This window comes from Sus scrofa, chromosome 15, assembly GCF_000003025.6.
Source record: "Sus scrofa isolate TJ Tabasco breed Duroc chromosome 15, Sscrofa11.1, whole genome shotgun sequence".
NCBI classification, from domain to species: domain Eukaryota; kingdom Metazoa; phylum Chordata; class Mammalia; order Artiodactyla; family Suidae; genus Sus; species Sus scrofa.
Genome location: NC_010457.5, coordinates 32,908,597 through 32,929,637, shown reverse-complemented (window position 1 = coordinate 32,929,637; position 21,041 = coordinate 32,908,597). Strand labels below are relative to the sequence as shown.

Sequence of the window (21,041 nt, the reverse complement as noted above, 5' to 3'; positions counted from 1 at the left end):
TTGCAGTCCCAGCACCTGTCCTGCACACCTTCCCTCCACTAGGGAACCTCAACAGCCCCGCCAGTCACTCAGCCTCCCTGTGTTCCAGCTTTTCACCTGACAGAGGAAGATACCAGGGGGTCCCGTCTCACAGGCTGCTGTGTTTAGTAAACAAGGCAATAGATTTCCAGCTCTGGGAACCCTTCCTGGCTAGGCAACATTTGCATTCATTTTTAGTAGCACATGCTACAGATCAACTATTAGAGCAATATTAGCATCAGGAAACACTTGCACACACAAACCGAGCACTGCCAAAACTAAATGTAACTAATCACTAGGCTAATTGCAAACATCCATCTTTTCCAGGCATTACACAATTTGCTTCACGAGCTACAATTATTTCCTAAGCTTCTGTATCCTTTACTTTCTTCGTGCATGTGACTGTCCCTTCTTCAGCCCCACTGCCCTGAGATGGCTCTTCTCACTCACTCCCAGGTTCTGGTTTCTCTCCACATCACTGATGTGACTGAAGGAGTTGGTACCCAGCTCCGCAATCATCTCGAGGGAATCAAACGAAAGGGGCTAGCTGCAGCATCACAGCCCTGATCATAAACTTACTGCCCTTAAGCACCACCCACACCCCCTCAGACTGCCACCTCTCACACCCAGGCTGTCCCCCTTCTGTCCAGGGTCAGACTCCCAGCAGCTCCATCTAACCAGCCCTTCACTCTGGCCAGGCTGTCTTCCCACTGCTCCCTGAACACTCCTGAGCTCCACTCTTGCTACTTTGCAATACTGCCAGCACGGTCTGGAAGCCCGGTGTCCACTCCCACCCTGCCAGGGTCTCCTCTCCTGGGATTCTACCAGCCTCCCCAGCTCCAGGACACACTGCAGGCTTGTCACAGGCTCCCCTGCTCCTGTCACTAATTTCTATCTTATTTGGCTTTTAATATTATACACATTATTTTCCCTATTTGATAAGATCTGTGGAAGATGGAAACCTGCCCCTTAAAATCTGCCAAAAAAGGTATTTATATAAACAAATAATACATATATAAATAATATAAATATATATAACATAAAGTACCCAGAATATTAGTTTGTTTCCTCAGAATGATCTATCCGGACAAGTCACCTGGGAACTTCTACAAGAGGCGTGGCAGGTTATTCGGAACAAGCTGGGTCATTACTTAGCCCAAGGTAGGCAGCCAGCATGGATGCTGGGCAATGGCTGTGTTTGGAGGTTATTAGGGGATGGGTATCGGCTATGACTGAAGTTAACTGGGTCGTGTCACACGACCCACCTGTTTACACACATGACCAAATGCTCAGAGCATCTTGACCTCACGAGTGCCATCTGTGAGTTCTAACTCAGCACATTTACCTTCAGGTGGATTCAGTGTGCAGTCTTGTCCTAGCGATCCCATCCAGCAGTTCCAGGACACAACGAAGACGTGAACTTCCCTCCATTAGCAGGTGCGCTGGCAGCGAGGTGCACATAAGCTGTGTTGTTAGTTATCTTCAGGGGCCACTTTGTCTCCACAGCAAGGTGTTTCCAGCTTTTCTGTTTTCCCTTCTGTGACCTTAACCAAATGCACCAGGCTGATGGGGTGTGAGGTGCCCAGACAGTCAGTCAGGCATTATTCTGGCTTTGTTTCTGAGGGTGTTTTCAGGCCAGATGAACACTTGAATAGGTCAACTGAGTCAAGTGGACTGTCCTCCTTAGGTGGGTGGGCTTGTCCAATCAGTCAATGGCCTGACTAGCCAAGAGTGCAGACCCTTCCTCCATGAAGAGGAATTCTTCCTGTTGATTCTCATCAACTGGGTTGCTAGTTCTTCCTGACTTCAGACTTAAATGAAATGCCAGCTCTCCCTGAGTCCCTGGCCTGCCAGCTCAGACTGGACAGCACCAGCAGCTCTGCTGGTCTTTGACGTGACCACTAAGCCTGAAGATACTGGGACCTGACCCTTCCAAATCCTTGTGGCAGATCTCCTTCTACGGTGTACAGTCATACCTCCTACCGTTCTGTTTCTCTGGAGAACCTAACACCTTCCAGTGAGATGCAGTAAAATCCTACCTGCTGCAACAGTTTGCATACGGGTCAGAACTAGGATATCAGGTCTCTCCTATGCACCCACGTCCAACACTCAGAGCTGCGTGATGCCCAGTGCCTGAGGAAATGCAAGCCTGGACACAGGACTGCATCCTGCAGAGGATGTGGCCCTCGCTTGGTTCCTCGTGGCCTTTGACAAATGCTTGCTGCCTCCCCCCACCTCCCCAGGACAGTTCTGGAAGACGAGGGTGAGCTGGGGGCAGTCACCTCCCATCCCAGCCTCTCCAGGTGCAAGATGGTCTCTGATCTCTGTCCCCCAGGGGAGGAGCCGGCCTGGGTGGGAGGCTGTTGCCACGATGCTAAGCGACAGCCACTCCCCTGACAGCCCCCACTCTGACCCCAGTGCCATGGGCAGCAAGACCTCAAGGGAAGGGTGACCCGCGGAGCACAGGATAGTCAGAGTAACAGGGGTTGCTGACTGCGGAATGGAACGCTTGTTCCTCCGAAACAAGTCTGTGGACCATAAAGAGCAATTTCCAGCAGGTCACAGGGAGGTCTCTGGCAGACACCCACACATGGGAAAGATGCTCTGATTATTGAGCCTCAGAGGATTCATGTCACACATCCCTCCTATTGGTATCTTGGGGGAGGGGCGGTTGCCCTGAAGCTCCTGCTGGGAACTTGCAAAGGTCTATGTGGTGCTGAGAACTAAAACCAGGCAGATTACACCTGTGAACTGAGCAAGGTGAATGTGAACAACCTCTCCTACCGAAGGTGCTGAACGTGAATGCTTTGAACAGATCAGCTCCTGGGCCAAGACCATCCATCAGGCATGGCTCTCCCCAATGCAGTCTGCAGGCTGCAATCTCCTGGGACCGGTGCCATGAAACTAGACCCGTAAAACTCCCCCTTCACCTTCAGTCTTGATTACTCTGCAGCATTTATGTCCACCTCAAATGTGAACTTCTATCACCTAATCACAGACAAGGAACAGGAAAAATATGTTCTGGGTTTGCAGCAAAGGAACTGAAGCCATTTGACCCCGGGGGAGAGGGAGGCAGAGAGAAGGTGAGATTGGCAGCCCCTTGGAGCAGGCCCGCTCTCTTGTTGGGGCTCCTCCCGTGGACACCGCTGCCACGGCGGTGTGGCCCCTGGTGGAGCACAGCTCTCCTCGCTTCAGTATCGATGCTTACTTCCCTGGCTCAAGGACAGATACACGACCAGTCAACTTCCGTCTCCTTACAGAACATAATGCAGTTCCTGCAATGCCCTGCACACCGCATGTGTAGCAACTACCAGTTCTCAACCAAAGGACTCGGGTTGGTCCTTGGTGATCAACATCAGATGACTTTGTGAGGGAATTTTTGGAATGTGCACCAGTTCTCCATCTTGATGGAGGACAGGCCACAGGGTCGTCTGCTTACAGGAGTTCGGGGCACTTCCGCCTATGTCAATGATACTTCAATAAGGAAGGAACAGACCTGGCTCTGCCAGGGAAACAAAGGATAATTTGTCCTCGAAGTTTTTGTCACTGGGAAGGTTTTGATTTATTCATTTAAACTTTATGGAATTATTAGAAACCTAATAGGAATACTCAATAACATTTTACAAGTGCTTCTCCATTCAAATAAAAACAAATGAGATTATGTTTTCACTCTAATTGGCTAGTATCAAACAGCAAATATTTTAATTGCATTTACTCAAATAATAATCCAATATTTACTTATAAGGGAAGGCTTCAATTTTCTATCTACTAATCACTGTGTTTTCCCATAATTATTTGTACACTGAAGCTGGTGTTTCAATATACTGAAATTTTTAAATCTATTCTTAACAATCACTGCGAATATGTTTAAAGGTATGCTATGAAGGCTAAAATATTTTTCCTATTTGGCTCAAAAACTTTATACTCACATTTTTATTTCATAAAAACACGACGACTCTGCATAAGTGTGTATTAACATAGTAAGCACTATTCCCGTATCATTTAATACGTATATCTAGTTTAAATTGCGATTGCAGCACACAGAGGAAAAAAGATTTCTTTGAAACAACAATGCACAGACCATGTGGAGAGTTGATTTAATTACTTGGCACCGTATTTATTTTACCTTACCAAATTAAAAAGAAAATCAATATGGTAATTTCAGCATTAACGATACTAAACAGGTACAAAGGGAAGGATGAACGTGGAGCCCCTCCATCAGGCCTCAGTGCTGGGGAGGCAGCAGAACCAGCTGGGCCTCAACAAGGATCCTGCGGCAGGTGCCAGAGCAGGTGCCTGGACAGCTGGGAACCCGTGAGGCTGCTGACTTCTCCTCTCCTGGGAGTTGTGGCCTCCCACTGGCCTGGGCACCTGGCAGGGAGGGCGGCAGGGCTGAGCGCTCCAGGGTCCCTGAAGTGTTAAGTGAACCTTTCTCCCAAACTGTGAAGTGGAGGCAACAATATGTAATACATATGGATCTTGACTTTCCTTGGGAGCTTAAGGGATTAAGGAAATTAAGTCCATAAAACACTCTAGGCTCTTTGGTGTTATATGAAGGTATAGAACAGTTGTTTTATATTTCTTTATTCTTTTTTTTTTTTTTTTTAAGTTTAAGCACATGGGTGTGTGTTTAAACTTCACTCCTGACAGAAGCTGGAAGTTACAGCAGAGTCATAAGTAAATCTGCAGGGATGTCACGCAGGTGAGATGGAGACCTGGGCCCAGGTAGGTGGATGGGACAGCTGCAGACACAGCTCCAAAGACAGGGGCCGTGGGTGCTGTCATGGAGGGAGGTGGTGGGCAGACCAGTGCTCTGAATTAGAGGAGCAATCAGAGGCCAAAGCCGGTAAGGAGGCTCTCCTGCTGCCTTTCCCGCAGCCAGCCCTGGAAACAGAGGTACAGGTACCAAGTGGTTGGAAAGATGACTGGGTACAAGGCCATCTTGGGCATCTACAGGAGTTGACAGCAGAGTCACAGGTAAGATTCTCCCTCAAAGTGGAAAAAAACCCAGCCCCCGTTTTGCTAGAGCTTCCACACTTTCCTGTCTTTCCCCAAGGGCACAAGGTGGGTTTGAAGTTGTGCTGCTTTTGTGTGTAAGCATCAGGGGATTAGGCAGTGGTTCAAAGCTCACCTGGGAAAGAGCAAGAGGAAAGCTTGGCCTCACCTCAATGTCGCCATTTGACACCAAACGCTATGTTCACCAGCGCTATGTGGTGCTAGGTTCAGCTGTCTGAACAAGGGTTCCTGTGGCCACAGCAAAAGCGTGATCAATGATGGTCAGACTGAACAGGGTACCAGCCCCTGAGTGAGTTCACTGCAGCTTCAGGAAAACCCTCCCCGGTCACCGACTGCTTCCGGGAAGCGCAGGTTTTCCTCTCATGAGAAATGAGCAGTTCCTAGGCCTGCAAAGGTCAAGAGCAAATGCCTCAAAGTCACAACTCTGTCAGTCACCTCAGGGACACTGCCTGTGGGTGCATGTTCAAGCAAACCAACATATTCCTCAGATTCACCCATCCTGACTTTCAGGCGGTCCTCTGGGGTGACAGCTCTCCCCACTGAAACAAGGCCTTGCTCCCCTCCCAGTGACCACACAGCACCCCGGTCCACGGCCCCCACCCACATGAGCCAGCTGTGTCCTGCCACACCGGCTGCAATCACACCCTTCGTGATGGGAGGTGACAGAGCATCTGTTCCTGCTTCATAGGGCTTTCCTATTTCCTCTGATGTTGAAATTTAATGGAAATAAACATTAGCGAAGATTAAAGACACAAGTCAACAAAGCCACACAGCAAGGAACCAAAACAATGTTGCTCCTCCTTGACGTGGACACGCTGACACCCTGTCTGGAGTGGAGGGACACATGTGCAGACTCCAGTTTGCACTTTCAAAGTGGGGGGTACAGCAAGGAGGCTGGTGGCCAGGGACCACGTTTCTATCCGGAGAACCCAATACAAGCCAGGCTCACTGACATAACTCCTGCTCTGCGCAAAAAAAGACACTCCAGGAACAAAGAGAGAAGGGAGAAGTTAATGGGTGGCTTTGGCAAAGAGTCCAAAGTAAAGTGTGACTGCGGGCGCAAGGCTGCACTGCGGGAACCATGACCTTCCTCACCTACTGAGGGCCGACTGCCCACAGGGACTGTGAGGCCAAGTGTGCACTTGCAACTGTATGTGTGATTACACATGGAATCTTGCATTATACATAAAATAGTATACATGGCATACAATAACATGTCACATGCATATTTATAACCATAACTAGATGATTAGACGATATTGGCTCTATTGTTATATACTCAGAAAAGGATAATTTAAACATTAATACACTATCAACGTGATCTGCAGGGTGCTGAATCCCTTGGTCCTATCACCATCTGATGCACATGAACGGAGCCTGTGGCTGAGTCACAGCGTCTCCAGGGGGCTGCTTGCTGCCTATCTCTATAGATACCCGTCCCGCCCAAATCAGCAGGGCCATGTTCCTGGGTTTTGGCTCTGTCGCCTCGTGAGCACATGGAGCGAGTGTGGCTTGGAGCTTGAGGGGAACAAGAGGCAGAGCCCAGACTGTGTGTCCTTGTCCCCACAAGGACAAAGGAGTGAGTAAAGAGGCCGTAGTCACTTCCACAGGGAAACAGAAGGAACCTCTGTAGACCACCCCTCCAGCGGGAACCTACCCTGATCCATCCTGCCCTCTGCCTCTTGTTCGAACACCCAGGACCCAGAGTGCAGGCCTGACAGGGCTGCCAGGAGCTCCAGGGGATGACGGGCACCAGCACATGGGGTGGCGGATGCATGGTCCCCCCGCTGGCAACACTGCTCCATCCTCTCGGTGGCCAGGATGCTGAACTCCAGAGGCTACATAACCACATGTGTGACCCACATGGGTGACAAAGGCTGGACACACAGCCTGACCCCACATGCCACAGCAACGGGTGGCCAATCAGCCCTCACTGGATTCACTCTGCCTGCCAAGGGCAACCTGCAGGCACAGGAGGGCGCCACCCGCTCAGAGCGCCCAGCATTGCTCCCAGGAGCAATGACACTGGGCCACAAGCCTCCCTGGATGTGGGTGTGTCCACTGTGACCCTGGCTCGGTCCTCAAGGACAGTTTGCTGTTGGTCAGGTCCCAGCGCAGGGAGACACACGTGAGGACAACTTTCACCAGCAGGAATGTGTCAGGTGCCAAATGTGTCAGGGTATTCCACGGAGCTCCCTGTTGCAGGAGGACAGGAGTTCTGTTCACAAACAGCGGCGGCCTCGACTTTCCAGCTGAACTCTTGGTGGACGAGCACAGATTCAGGGAACCAGAGCCACGCGGTGTGCAGGGCCTCCCTTGGGAAAGGCACCAGCGCCCACGTCTCACCTCTGCGCAGGTGAGAATCCTGCAGGTGAGGATGTGCCTGCACAGGGCTGTGGGGCTCAGCCTCAGTGTCCTCAGAAAGGTCTTCACACTTAACATGGATGCGCAGACCTGGAGCCGTGAGGCAGGTGGTGAAGGGTGCCAGGCTGATCTCAGGGGAAATCCGAATAGATTCTGCACTTCAGCGGGAACTCTACTATTATCTGACGACTTCAGAGGAGAATGGAATCTCCCTTCGCAGGAGACAAGAGAGACTTTCATTGATTTCCTTCTCTGTATCCCCCAAACAGGTCAGTTGGCGGGCACAGGCCCCCAAGCTGCGTCTTGCTGCACGCGTGCCCGCCCCCGACACCAGGTGTGCAGATGCAACGATCGAGTGTGGAGATTAGTCACATACGCATTCCCCCAGGGCAGCACTTTTCCTTCTTCCTAGATTTCCTGAAGGTCTCCCAGCCCTGGCCTCTGTGTCAGCCTGGGGCCCTGCTCAGTGTCCTCGGCCCCCATCTAACCCACAAGGCTGGTTCTCAGGAGTAATGAGTCCACTGAAGGAAGCTGCTGCTCAGCGAAGCCCCCAAACCAGCGACGGGTAGGGAGTCCATTTCCGTGATTATCACAATGAGCTTAAAATTCACTGGACCCCAGTTTTAAGCATTAGTTCCATCTGAGTCATGGTTGACTCTGGTCTCAGAAAAGCAGGCTGAGCTTCCTGCTGGGCAGCCGTGGGCCAGGATAGCCGATAATTCCATCAGACCCACAGAAGCCCTGGAGCATGACAGTCACAATAGCCACAGCCCAGTGGCCAATGCTGCATCCACTTCCCTTTCCTCCCACGGAGCCCACAGGCCAAAGGGGCACAAGGACAGGGCTCTCTGAAAAGACTGTGTATCTGACGAGCCGCACTGGGGGACCTGACTCAACCAGTACAAGGGTGGCTCTCTTCCTTGGGACTCTCTCTCCCTGGCCGAGCACTTCACAATAAATCTCACAGAACCAAAACCTCAGAGTGATTTATTCCTGCAAATTTGGCGCATCTGCCATTGTTGTTGTGCTGTATTGTCACGTGTGTCAGGAGGCCTTTGTGAGTCTTTATTTTTTTCTTCAAAACTTATAAGCTACCTCAAACCATTATGCATTCAAGGAAAACTATGAAACCATACTTTCTTTAGCAGAGACTTTTTTTTTCCCCCAACTGATTAAATTGTTCTACGATGTCAGCAGGGGACTTAATGTTACAAGAAAGAATAAAATAATCGAAAAATAAACACCAGAAATTGCACAGACATTTCTCACAAATGTTCCATAAAAATGTCAGCATAACAGTGATTCATGATGAAAAGAGGGGCCATCAGACCGTCCATTCCTCCAAACAGATTCCCTGACCGGGAAGGTGCCCCCTCCCTACAGGTTCACGGCAGGGGGGCGGTGACACCCCCCTCCAGCAGAAATCACATCAAAGGGCATCCGTGGCCCTGGCTGGAGACAGTGGAGCCGAGACCTCCAACCTCTGACCTCCGACCTCCCAGGCCTGGGCATCTGCAGGGCAGTGGAAGGAGTGAGGGGGTTCAGGCATCTGTTTAAAGAGACAAAGACCTAATACTGACCCACATCCAGGAGCTGCAGGGAGGAAGGGCACCCCCTCCTCAGACTCACCCTGGACAACGGTCACGGGCACCTGGGGTGCCCCCAGCACATCCCCACACCCAGCCGACGTCCTCCTAGCAGATTACAGAGAAAACCAAAGCCTCGGCCATGACTCAATCTGTAACGGAGTTTGATTATTGAGCCACGAGGTGACTCTAACACCAAGAGACAGGGAGGAAGGGAGGATGCAGAACCGCTGCCCACTTTCTCAGCCTTGATACAGAAGGGTTTTTCGGCCATGCCCATGGCATGTGGGAGTTCCTGGGCCAGGGATCGAACCCACGCCGCCACAGTAACAACACAAGAGCCTTAATCCACTGTGCCACCAGGGGACCCTTGATGTGGAACTGAAGTGTGTTCCTTCATAGTTCAGATTCTTTACACTAAATACCACATGTGATTCTCAGATTACTGTATTGTTTATATTCTGACCATTTTAAACCCACTTGGTTTCCCCTCGACTTACTTGTCTCCAATAACAAAGCAAGTGAGAGAGCTGCATGTTTTTCTTCAATGTCATCATGACTGACTTTATTGAAATGGGCGCTCCTTTCCCTCAGGTAAGCTCTCCATCACCGTCCTGTGTCACAATCCAGCCTCTGCTCGATTCACAGCTGCTACAAACAGGTGTCCAGTGAGTTCAGACTCCTACCCAGACGTCCATGTGCAGTGACCACTACGCAAACTCGAGTTTCTAACGTGGACTTGGCCTGTGTGTGCCCGAGGAGGCCCTGCTCCTGTGCCTCCCGTGGGGACTCGCTGTGCCAGCCTTTGATGCCAGCTACACAGAACACTTTTGATGACCAGACTCAGATGCTCAGGACTACCTCTCACTCTGCCTGCAAACATTTAGGCCACCTTTGCACTGACGGTCCTCTCTCCTACTGTACTTAGGAATGCCTGTGACATCCAGGCCCTGGGCTCACGATGGTCGGTTTCAATATTAATAGATCATCCACGGCCCTCGCCAGGAGGGCCCTGTGCATGGTGGGAAACCCAGAGGTGCTTACAAAGAGCCTGAGCAAAAACGTGAGGGTAAGACCGACCTTCCCGTGACTGCTGTTACCGACCATTCACACAACCAAGCTACGCTTGTGGGCTGAGCACAAGACCCTATTACTTTTCAAGTACCTGGAGGAACACATCAGATAAAAACAAATCCATTAAGATACTAGACAACTGTAGACACGCTCACCAGAGGTCTATTTCTGCTGTAACCCTGAGGAAATATAATATTTTTTCCAGCGAAAACCCCACAGTGTTACCAGTCTGTACTTACTTACCTGGTTGCCAGAATTAGGTTTCAAAAATGAACGCAAGGAGAACACAAAATCAAGGCTGGTCTTGCAGAAAAATGACAGCGGTGACGTGCCCTGGGCAGGTTGAGTCCTGAAGGATCAACGTGGGCTCTGCGCTTCTCCACGTGGCCACCTGGCTCCGTGTCCCTTCTGGGCAGGCCCCTCCATATGGAAACATAAGTCAAACCAGGAACGCCACGGGAATCTCTCTGAGAACAGAGTTGTTTCCTCGAAACTGGCGAGTGGATGAAAGTGACCCAAAGCAAAAAGCACACACACTGTCCCTCTCAGTTTACAATTAAAAATAATCACCAAAGAGTCCCTTCACTGAGAAAAAGCCTCCAAGGCCAGAGAAGATCTCAGCCCTTAGAAAACCTGAGGTCAAGAACCAAGCTCACCCTGCGGGGACCTGGGGTGGGAGTGGCTTCCTCTGACTCATGAGGAGGAAGGGACCGTGGGCCTCAGGTCACCGGCTGCCCCAGGGCACAGACTGAAACCTGTCTGCTCTGTCCACCAAGATGGAAATTGCTCTTTACAGGAGGGTTTTCTACGCTGAATGGCCCACTCGTAAGTAGCAGCCCAGTCTTATGCTGTGTTCACACCACGAGCAGCAGGACCACAGCCCCAAACTGGCAGAATGGTTGTGTTAGCTGATGGGCAGCTCCCAGGGAGGTCCTCCTGCAGCATCGGCAGGAGCATGGCCAGGACCAGTCCTCTCCCCACAGCATACCCGTGCCCCTGGGTCAGGCATTAGGTCCTGGACGGGGTCAGAGTGAGGCCGCCCGCAGGGACAGCCCTGGGCTGGACAAGGCCTGCCCGGCCCCACTTGCTCCCTGAAGGCATTGCCAGAACTGCTTAACCTGTGAAGGGAAATGCTGTAACCACGAGCCCATCTAACTGCCTGATGAGACTGGAAACTACTTAAAATGTCCATAGCAGCCCTGCCCTTACAAGGCACCTTGTGAAGTGCAGGCGTTTCACTTCTCCCATGCAAACTGAGAGAGAAAACCAGACTCGCCAGAGCGTGCTCGTTGGTGAGTTAATACGCACACGACTCACCAAGAACTCGAGTTGCCAAATGCGTGAGGGCCTGGGCGGCGAGGTGTCCTGCAGACAGCTGGCCATGGGGAAGGGCTCGCCTCTGGCCTGACGCAGTCCTACCCCCAGGACAAGCCACACTGGATGGAAACAGGTCCACCCAGGCAGTCAGTGGTCCTGGAACCTCTTTCCCTCAACTCAGTGGTTCTGCAAGGATGTGGGGCCTGGAGACGCTGGGAAGCATGAAGGGGCATCCTCAAGGGACCAGACCCCAAATCCGTAAGTTTACAACAGTTTTGGGGGTAATCTGAGTGACCGCAACATTTTCTGTAAGTTTTGTGTCAAATATCTGGCCTCTTCAGCAACAAAGCACACACGCAGGCATCCTCTGCGCCTCCTATCCCAGGAACACAAGGAAAACGAAAGCCATAGAAAGTTCGTACCTTTGAACAGGGTCAGTCCATGAAAGTTTCCTTTGATTTTAGTCAGTTTCAGTTCCATGCGTTGGGCCCAACCGTCTACTCATGTCCTTTGGAAAATGGAAAGTAAGGGTTCCACTAAAGTGCTCCCTAAAGTGACCAAATCACAAGAAAATCAACTTTGCAGTTGTCGGTGTCAAGGGTGTCACAGACCCACCCTAAGGGGGAGCTCTCAGTGTGGACAGGATCACAACACACTCTATGGAGGAGCTGTCGGTGTAGATAGGCTCACAGACACACTGAATGTAGAAGCTGTCAGTGTGGATGGTGTCACAACAAACTCTATGGAGGACACTCACTATGGGGGGGCTGTCAGTGTGGATGGGGTCACAGACACTCACTACAGGAGAGTTGTTTGTGTGGATGGGATCGGAGACACTCACCACAGGGGAGCTGTCGGTGTAGACAGGCTCACAGACGCACTCAATGGAGAAGCTGTCAGTGTGGATGGTGTCACAATACACTCTATGGCGGATATTCACTATAGGGGAGCTGTCAGTGTGGATGGGATCACAAACACACCCTATAAGGGAGCTGTCAGTGTGGACAGGACCACAGACACGCTCCACAGGTGAGCTGTCCAGTGCAGACAGGATCACCGACACACCCTAGTGGGGAGCTGTCCATGTGGACATGGTTACTAACACATTCTACGGGGCTTTGGCACCAACAGGCTCTTTAGGTCGTTCACATACAGGGGGCGATCTGGCCTTTAAGGACCAGGTGCTACATACAAAGCACAGAGGGTGGCCTATGGGCTTAAGCCACTTGGTAAACGTGGAGTCACTCCTACATTCAGCCAAACATTCAATCATCATCCAAAGTCATTCAAAGGGCAATTTCTTCATATGAAAATATCGCACTTACAAAGTCACTCACACAACCCTCTGAAATGTATAATTATATCTTAAATCAACTAATAACCCAAAATCATTCAGGGTTAGTGAAATTAATTGTAAATCAAGTATAAGTTTGGTATTCTCAGGCATAAATAAATGACCATTCTGGCTCACGGATCTTAGGGAAAACAATGGGTTACACACACGTGCACACGTGTGGCTGCACATGCATGTAGTAATGAGCTAATATCTGCTTATTTCTCAGTGCAACACACACAATTATGTCATTTTTTTTACTTTGCCTCATTTAAAAAGTTTTTGAAAGTTATGTGGCAGCCACAAAATAACTGTAGAGTTCATTTAAATTGGCAACTTTAGACCAAGTATGTTTTATGTCCCAGGAGCATAACATAAATGGCCATAGATTCACAGCTCGTGGCCTGTCGGGAAGAGAAACACAGGCTGAATCTGTGTCTAAACTGCAGCCCTGCTCCTCCCAGCTGTGAGAACGAATGTGGATGGTGTTTTCCTGTCTCTGGTACCCTGGTCTCTAAGCCTGGAATCTACCTCCTGTGTTGGCTCAGATGTTGCTCAAAGTAAGACAACGTGGAGAATAACGTTTAGCTTCCAGGGAGCCCAAGATGCAGATGAGGCAAAACTCAGGATCTTAAGAGGCCCCTGCACTGTTCCCGTGAGGTCTCACCTCCTCTTTAAATAATTAGTGTCTATTTCAGGGGAAGTATTTAAATTAGGGAGCACCAGGCCCCAGGTGGCCCACGCTCTCTAGGATATTGCCTTGGGTTATTTCTGAAGAACCTGCCACCTCTGCCAGAACAGAAGCTGGACCAGACCAGCCAGACAAAGGCGGGGAGCCCAAGAGATCAGAGGCCTGGGCCCCACGACCCCCAGACTCAGTCTGAGATGGGACTGGCTGGCGGGGCCATGGGGGCCGCAGATGTGAGGGGATGACCAAGAAGTGGGACTCCAGCCTCCCCACCTGGGCCCTGGAAAGGGTGTTTGCTTCTCAAAGGGGCCCTGGACTGCCTTGTGGAACTTCCTCCAGTGGCTGTGTCTCAGTCTCTGCCAGAGTCCCTGAACCCTGTCCTCATTTGAAATGAGAACCAAGCTGTTGGCCGTCTGCCTAAGGCCCTGCCTGCACACAGTTGCACATGCCCAGCCCCATCCTCTGTCCTGGGCCTCTCAGTCAGGTCCACTCACACAGACACAGGAGAACCCGCCCTGCTGACGCCAGGGAAGGCAGTGGCTGCACCAGGCACTCGGACTCTGGACTCACTGACCCCTGGCTGGGAGCTGCTGGCTCAGGCTGGGCGGGGAGGGAGGGGCGGGGAGTGGAAAGGGTGGCGTTAAGTCTTGGATGATGGTGCGCTAAACAGCCACCCTGCCCAGGGCTGGAGCAGATGCTTAGCCTCCTGAGATCCACCTCCGAGTGGAGGGACCTGTGGCCACACCCGAGGACCCCGAGAGGGGTGAGATGGCTGTGCGAGAGCAGGACACAGACACACAGCTGCTTGTCCACATAAGCAGAGCACTAACTAGAACATGGCTAGGGTTTGCCTAACGTGTTTCCTAGGGATGTGCAAAGTGAGCAGCACCCAGCCCTGCTGGGGTTCCCTTCTCCATGTTTTCAGAAGCCACAGGAGGTTAACTGCAAGAGTGCATCACCACCAACCCTCAGCTCAGACACAAGGTAACTGCACCATAAACGAGAGACCCTTGTGTGACCTGGAGGGCCCAGCTTTAACCTCAGGTTCCACCAGCAGGGACTCCAGCTCAGGATAAGGGAGGTTAAGGGGTAAAACATGATGATAAAGGAACATTTGCAGAACACAGAGCAGATAACTGGATCCTTCGGGCGACGCCCCTCCTCCTGAGATCCCCTCCCCACCCCTCCAGGTCTGCACGGAGGACCACCTCCCACATCTGGTTAAGCAAATGGACTCCTGGGTTTCAGCCTAATTAAATCTGTCCCCACAGGACTTTGGTGGAGCCACTCGTGGGTTCTGTGCCAAAGAGGGGAGGTCTGGTAAGCGGTCAGCCTGCGTGATGGGCAGAAGGAAGAGGGATGCTGGGCCGTGATGGCCTGGACGTGGCCAGGTTACAGGCTCGGGGGACACTTGGCACGCACAGCCACCTTCTCTACGGACAGCGCTGGGCTGTTTCCCACACATCCCTGGCTGAATGGAAGAAGAAGGAAGCAGGGTACAGATGGGAGAAGCCCAGGGCCGTGCTCATCCACCTGTGAGGAGCCTTCCTGGTCACTCTCCATCAGCAGGTGGCCAGAGAGACCATTGTACGGGGGTGGGGGGTGAGCTGGACACCAAGTGACCTCCAGGATGTGTCTCTAAAGGTCCTCTCCCCGCAACACCTGCTTTCCTGCCCCTATTCCAGGACACTCCCCCTGTACCCTCACCCCATCATCTAGTCATGGGACAAACACCCAGTGAGGCTATGCCCTGGCCGGGCATGCCCTGTGGCTCTGGAACAAAGGCCAAACACACAGGGTCTACATTCTCAAGGGGCTTGTGGCAGGACTCGGGGGCTGAGAGGCCAGTTCTGGTCCAGCAAGCTGTGGCGACACCTGCTCAGGGGGCTTGGGAGGGACTCTGGGGTGCTTGGCGGCCTGTCAGAAGGTGCAGGGTCTCTGAGAACAGGAAGCCCCTTGTGTGGGAACAGAGGAAGGCAGGGAACAACCCACGCTGCATCTTCAGGTCTGCCCCAGAGGAGGTCGCTGGGAGTGTGGGGGGTCTGCCTTGGAGGAGGGGGAGCGGAGGGTGCAGGGTACCAAAGCCCCACACGTCATGCTTCTCCTGCGGGGATGTGCAGAGTGGGAGTGACAGGAGGTGCAGCATGTCATGGGGCTGTGGGGACAGCAGGCCTGGAAGGTACCTCCCATCAGAGGAGGTCCCATCTTCCCAGAAGGGCCTTCCTGGGTGGGAGGCAGTTAATACATAAGGAATGTTTGCATCCCACCCCCAATCCATGTGTTGGATCCTAACCACCCCCCCACCATGTAAAGGAGTCAGGAGGGAGGCCTTGGGGCGATGGGTCGTGAAAGTGCAGCCCCCATGGTGGTCTGTGCCCTGATAACAGCCACCAGGAGCTCCCCTCCTCCATGAGGACAGTGAGAAGACTCATCTGCTTGTGAGTGAGGAACAGCCCCCCAGACACTGAACCTGTTGGGTTTGCATCCTGGACGTCCAGCCTCCAGAACTGCCTGTGGGTTCTGCTAGAGCAGTGCGACCAGACCAAGATGGGGCCCAAGGTGGTGAGGAAGCTGGGTGTGGGTGAGGGTGTGGGGTGCTGAGGGGTTTAAGGGTTAGGGTTAGGGTTAGCATTAGGGTTAGGGCCGTGGGGCTTTCATTAAAGGCCGTGGGGCATTCAGAGGTGGTGAATGTCGGGGTGCAGAGTGACAGGAGAGGAAACATAACTTAGGGGGCAGGGGGAGACTGTGGGCCTGACTCGTGGTCCTCAAGCGGGTGGGAGGTTGGCCAGGTTCTGAGTATGAGACACTGGGGAGCGAGACCAGGACAGAGGTGAGGAGGACAGGAAGAGTCAAGGAGATGCCCAGGGGGCAAATCCAGCTGAGGACAGAGTTGCTGGGCGATGCCAGGTCCACAGGGAGAAATGGGCGGCCAAGCGAGGAGGTCCCAGGGATGAGCCAGATGAGCCTTTGGACTGCCCTGCGTGTCCTGGATGACACACAGGAGGCCACGTGGGTGATAGAGACACAGGCAAAGTCGGGGCTGGAGTCAGGGGCAGCAGGACCCGGGACCCCTCCTTCCAAGCAGGCATCCTCTTTGCCCACCAGGTTCCCTGCCACCCACTCCCAGGAGGCAAGGCCCTCTCAGGGCTCACAGGGGAGTTAGCATTGGTGCTGAGAAGACCTCCCAGGGTCCCAGTGGGCTGACTGCAGGCACTCAAGAGCTTCACAAGCTGGGGATTAAACAACCATTCTTAAAAATGAAACTGTGTAAGCTTACGGTCAAATAAATCATGTTACAGCAGAGGTAGTATGCTCAAAATCGCCACTCCCTAATTATCTACACTTTCCTGCTACCAACACCCTTGAAGCCATCGGCTCCTATTCTGCCCATGAGATGGATAAACCACAGTGAGGTGGTCACTGACACCGGCCCCCAGCTCTGAGTCCACAGTGCTGGGGCAGCATCTCCACCGTGGAGGCTGTGAGGTCAGGGATGTCCCACGGGGCTGCTGCTCACCCCAGGCTTTAAGGGACCAGAAGTCCTGCAGGAGCCAGAATTGAGAGGATGCTAGGAGAGACTTCGACTTTTATGACCTAGAAAAGTACAGCCTGAAGGGTTTCCTACTGTCCACACACAGAGCTCGTGGGGCTCCCTGGATGGCGGTAAAAGGCCCCCTGCCCTGCAAGCCCGCCCCACTGGTGATATTTCCTTCTCTCTCAGCTCATTTCAGGCACTAAGGGGACCCGGCCAGATGTGGTAGGACGCAGGGTTGCCTAGCAACCTGCCTACGCCACATCCAGACCTGCTGCCTGAAATATCCTCCTGCAACAGAGCTTTTTGGGAAAGTTCCGGGGACATTTATAGAACCAGTTTCTCAAGGTTGCTGAGTGATAGCACAGGTGTTGGAGGCTGTAAGGACCCCTTGGACAAGACCCCACGTCGGGGAGCCTAGACCATGCAGAGGCCAGGAAGCAGGTAGACAAACGTGGCTGTTCCCTTACGAAGGCTGCTTATGACAAAACACAGCTGGTTTTGCCTTTCTCTCTACTGGTTTCTTAAACATTTTCCCAAACAGCACTTGGACAGTTTGGGAAGGTTAGCTGCCACGATGTGGGGTCAGTAAGCCTGTGCAAGGAGCACAAGTTGCAGCCCAACTGAGGCCACCCCTGCCCTCATGTCTGGGACAGGGGAGTGTCTGAACCAGTTTCTCTTCAGACAGGAGCCTGATTCCTCAGCTTGTCTCCAGCAGGAACCAGGCATCCTCAAGGTCTGGGGTCCTGTTTCCTCAAATTAGACAAGGCTGATTTAAATTTCACCCACTGGCCTAACGCCAAGGGTGCTTAGCATCACACGCTGTGCGGAAGAGGCCTGGATTTGACTGCTTCCTCCTGTCCATTAGCGCTTCTGTCCAGATAGCCTTCACGGAACCCACCCTCAGGCACACCTGTCCTCTCCTCTCCCTACTGCCCCTCTGCCATCTGGCTCCAGTTCACACCCAACTGCAGTGGCATTTTCTCCACTGTGTCCCATCAGAGGGGAAAGCCAGGTGGATAGAAGCTCAGAATGTTTACAGCCTCCCTGGAGGACAAACACGCTGACTTGGGGACATCACCCTTCAGAAGGATCAGGAAATAAGGTCAGCTGGTGAGAAGCCAGAGAAAGACTAGCCCGGGAGGGGACTGGGCATGAGCTGCAGAGTTGGAGATGGTGATTTGCAGAAACTGCAGAAGTGGAAAAGCCACATTATCAACCCTGTTCTCTGAGGACCCTCTGAGTTCAGGACAAAATGAAGCAGATGGCGATGAAATCCAAACAGGTAACTCAAAGGCTAACTGAACTTGTCTTTGCCACAAACATCTGACAAGAGCCAGGACAGAAGACCAGCAGTGACTGACACCCCCCTGACTCCCACCCCAGCCCCCCAAGGGCAGAGATCGCTCTGGCAAGGACTGCTCAAGGGAGACCCTGGAAATGCAGTCTCATCTCTGACGCAGCTAGGGGGCCACCTGTCCACCTTCCCAGATCAACACCCTCTCCTGCTATCCAAGTCTGGAGGACACTGGAGTTACTGATTTCCTTACACAAAATGGCACATGCTCAAAACTTAAATAACAAATGGCAAAATTTCAGGCTGAGTAGTATTTCATTGAATAAATGTACCACATCTTCTTTATCTATTCACCTGTTGATGGACATTAAAGTTGCTTTCATGTCTTGGCTTCTATAAATAGTGTTGCTATGAATACTGGGGTGCATGTATCTTTTTGAATTAGTGGTTTTGTTTTTTCAGATCTATTCCCAGGAGTGGAATTGCTGGATTATACAGTAGTTCTATTTTGAATTTTTCTGAGGACCCCCAGGGACGTTCTCCATAGTGGCTGCACAAATTTACATTCCCTCCGACAGTGCAGGAGGGTCCCCTTTTCTCCACACCCCCTCTAACAGTTGTTATTTGTTTTCTTTCTGATGATGGTCATTCAGACAGGTGTGAGGTGACATCTCATGGATCCTACTCAGCCATAAAAAAGAATGAAGTTTTGCCATTTGCAACAATAGGGATGGACTGGAGGATATTATGCTTAGTGAAAAAAGTCAAAGACAAATACTATAGGCTATCACTTAGATGTGGACTCTAAAAACTCAACAAACTAGTGAATATAAAAAAAGAAATAGAGACTTAACTAGTGGTCACCAGCGGGGAGAGGTAATGGGGTAGGGGCAATGCAAGGGTGGAGGATTAAGAGGTACAAACTATTATGTCTAAAATAAGCTACAAGCATCTATTGCACAATACTGGAGAAATAGTCAATATTTTATAGTAACTATAAATAGAGCATAACCTTTAAAATTGTGAATCACTATATCATACACCTGTAACATATAATATTGTACATCAATTATACCTCAATAAAAATATTTTGAAAAACTTAAAGAAGCAGTATTAGGATTTAAGGTAAGGCTTCCCTTTAAACTGAATCTTCCGAAATTAGAGTAACAATGGATACAATTAAACTACTCTGAATCCCCCAACTCTGAACGACAATGTGTTATTATATATAAAAAAAGAGAGAAAAGCACAACCCAGAAGACAGAAATAGATTCACTGTCACAATGGCCCAGAGTCAAGTTCATTTACTCAAGTTCAAGGCACCTGAAGGAGCAGCACAGGGCCAGTCCACTCTGAGATCAAACTAGATGACTGTGTTCAAAGACTTTAAGGTAATTTTAACTGCTTACAAAGTCATTCAAGCAAAATATAAACTGCACAGGAAAGGACATATTAGAGCTGATGTACCATTTTCTGTTGGGAATCCGGTTCATCAACGCCCCCAGGAAACAGGGACCAAAACCTGCCAAAGGCCCAGAACAAATCTGCAAAAACATTCTTTTTCATGTCCCTCTGTTTACCTCATCACTTCCAACATGAATTATTTGCATATAAAAACTTGCCCTTATTCCCAGATAAGGCAAAGAAAATTAATCGGAAGAAAACTGACTAAAATACTTAAAGCACATTTTTATTTTCTCTCCCCTTCTTGCTTGTCTCCTTCCTTCTTTCTTTCCCTTCCTTTCTGCTTTCTCTTTCAAAAGATAGTTTTTAAAGATGAAAAGTGCTGTAAAATATGATCACTGTTCTGAGATCTTACATGTTCTCACAGCAAAAAAAGAAATGGTAATTTTGTGACTTGATGCAGGGGTTAACTCATGCTACAGCTGTAATCAATTTGCAATATATGGGTATCAAATCATCACGTTGTGCACCTTAAACTTACACAGTGCTATACATCAATTACATCTCAAAAAGCCGGAATAAAACAGGATCACTGCTAATGTGGGATTAACTTCGCACAGGAAGGAGCCAGTCTGTCACCAGCTGAACATATTTTAATGTCATTAGTGTTTTTCCCAAGCAAGGATGTCCTAGATGTGTTTATCAAGACCTCAGGAGGTGGCATTTTGTCATTGAAATGGATCTGAAAAACATTACACTATGCTCTTAATTAAGATGGCAATCGTGTGCCACTAAGTAGAGCTAACGACGTTAAAGCAATGTTAATGGTCTGGCAAAACAAGAAAGCCTAATTTTGACGGATTGTTTCTCATTAGAGTCACATCCCAATCTGCCTGTGAAAAGTTAAAATCAAAGTTATGGGTTTGCGACTCTTACTTAATGTTTGATGATTTCACTCTAAAGTGAAAAAGGAAAAGAAAATAAAAACAGGCTAATGAATTCAGCTAGGACCCCATACATCGCCTTTCCTAGGATGCCCTTGTGGATTCTGGCAGAAGAGGGTTTGTGTGACATCCACAGGACTGACACACTCTCTGCTCTCTGTGCTACCACGAGAGAAAATCATAGACGCGCTCTGCTCGCTAAATCCATGACTGTAAAGAGGCAGCAACGTGCTACTTAGGAGGCTGAGAAACTGTTGGAGAGAGCTTGAGGCAGACAGGTTTTGACTGAGATACAGTCAATGCCAAAAGCAGAGTTTTTTCCTTCTGAAGACCATGACAGTTATCCGGACTTGCTCTGAACTAGGGCTGAGGGCTGCCTGCGTAGAAGAGGAGCAAACTGGATCTGACATTGCTGCAGTCTGAGGCTGAGGAATCCCTTTTCCCACAGAAACATGGACAACTTCAAAG

General features: G+C 50.7%; 1 protein-coding gene across 5 annotated transcripts in view; it reads right to left on the bottom strand.

Moving 5' to 3' along the window:
• DLGAP2 (discs, large (Drosophila) homolog-associated protein 2) overlaps positions 1-21,041 on the bottom strand; it is a 667,132-nt gene that overhangs the window by 337,682 nt on the left and 308,409 nt on the right. The gene's annotated exons all lie outside the window — the stretch shown is intronic.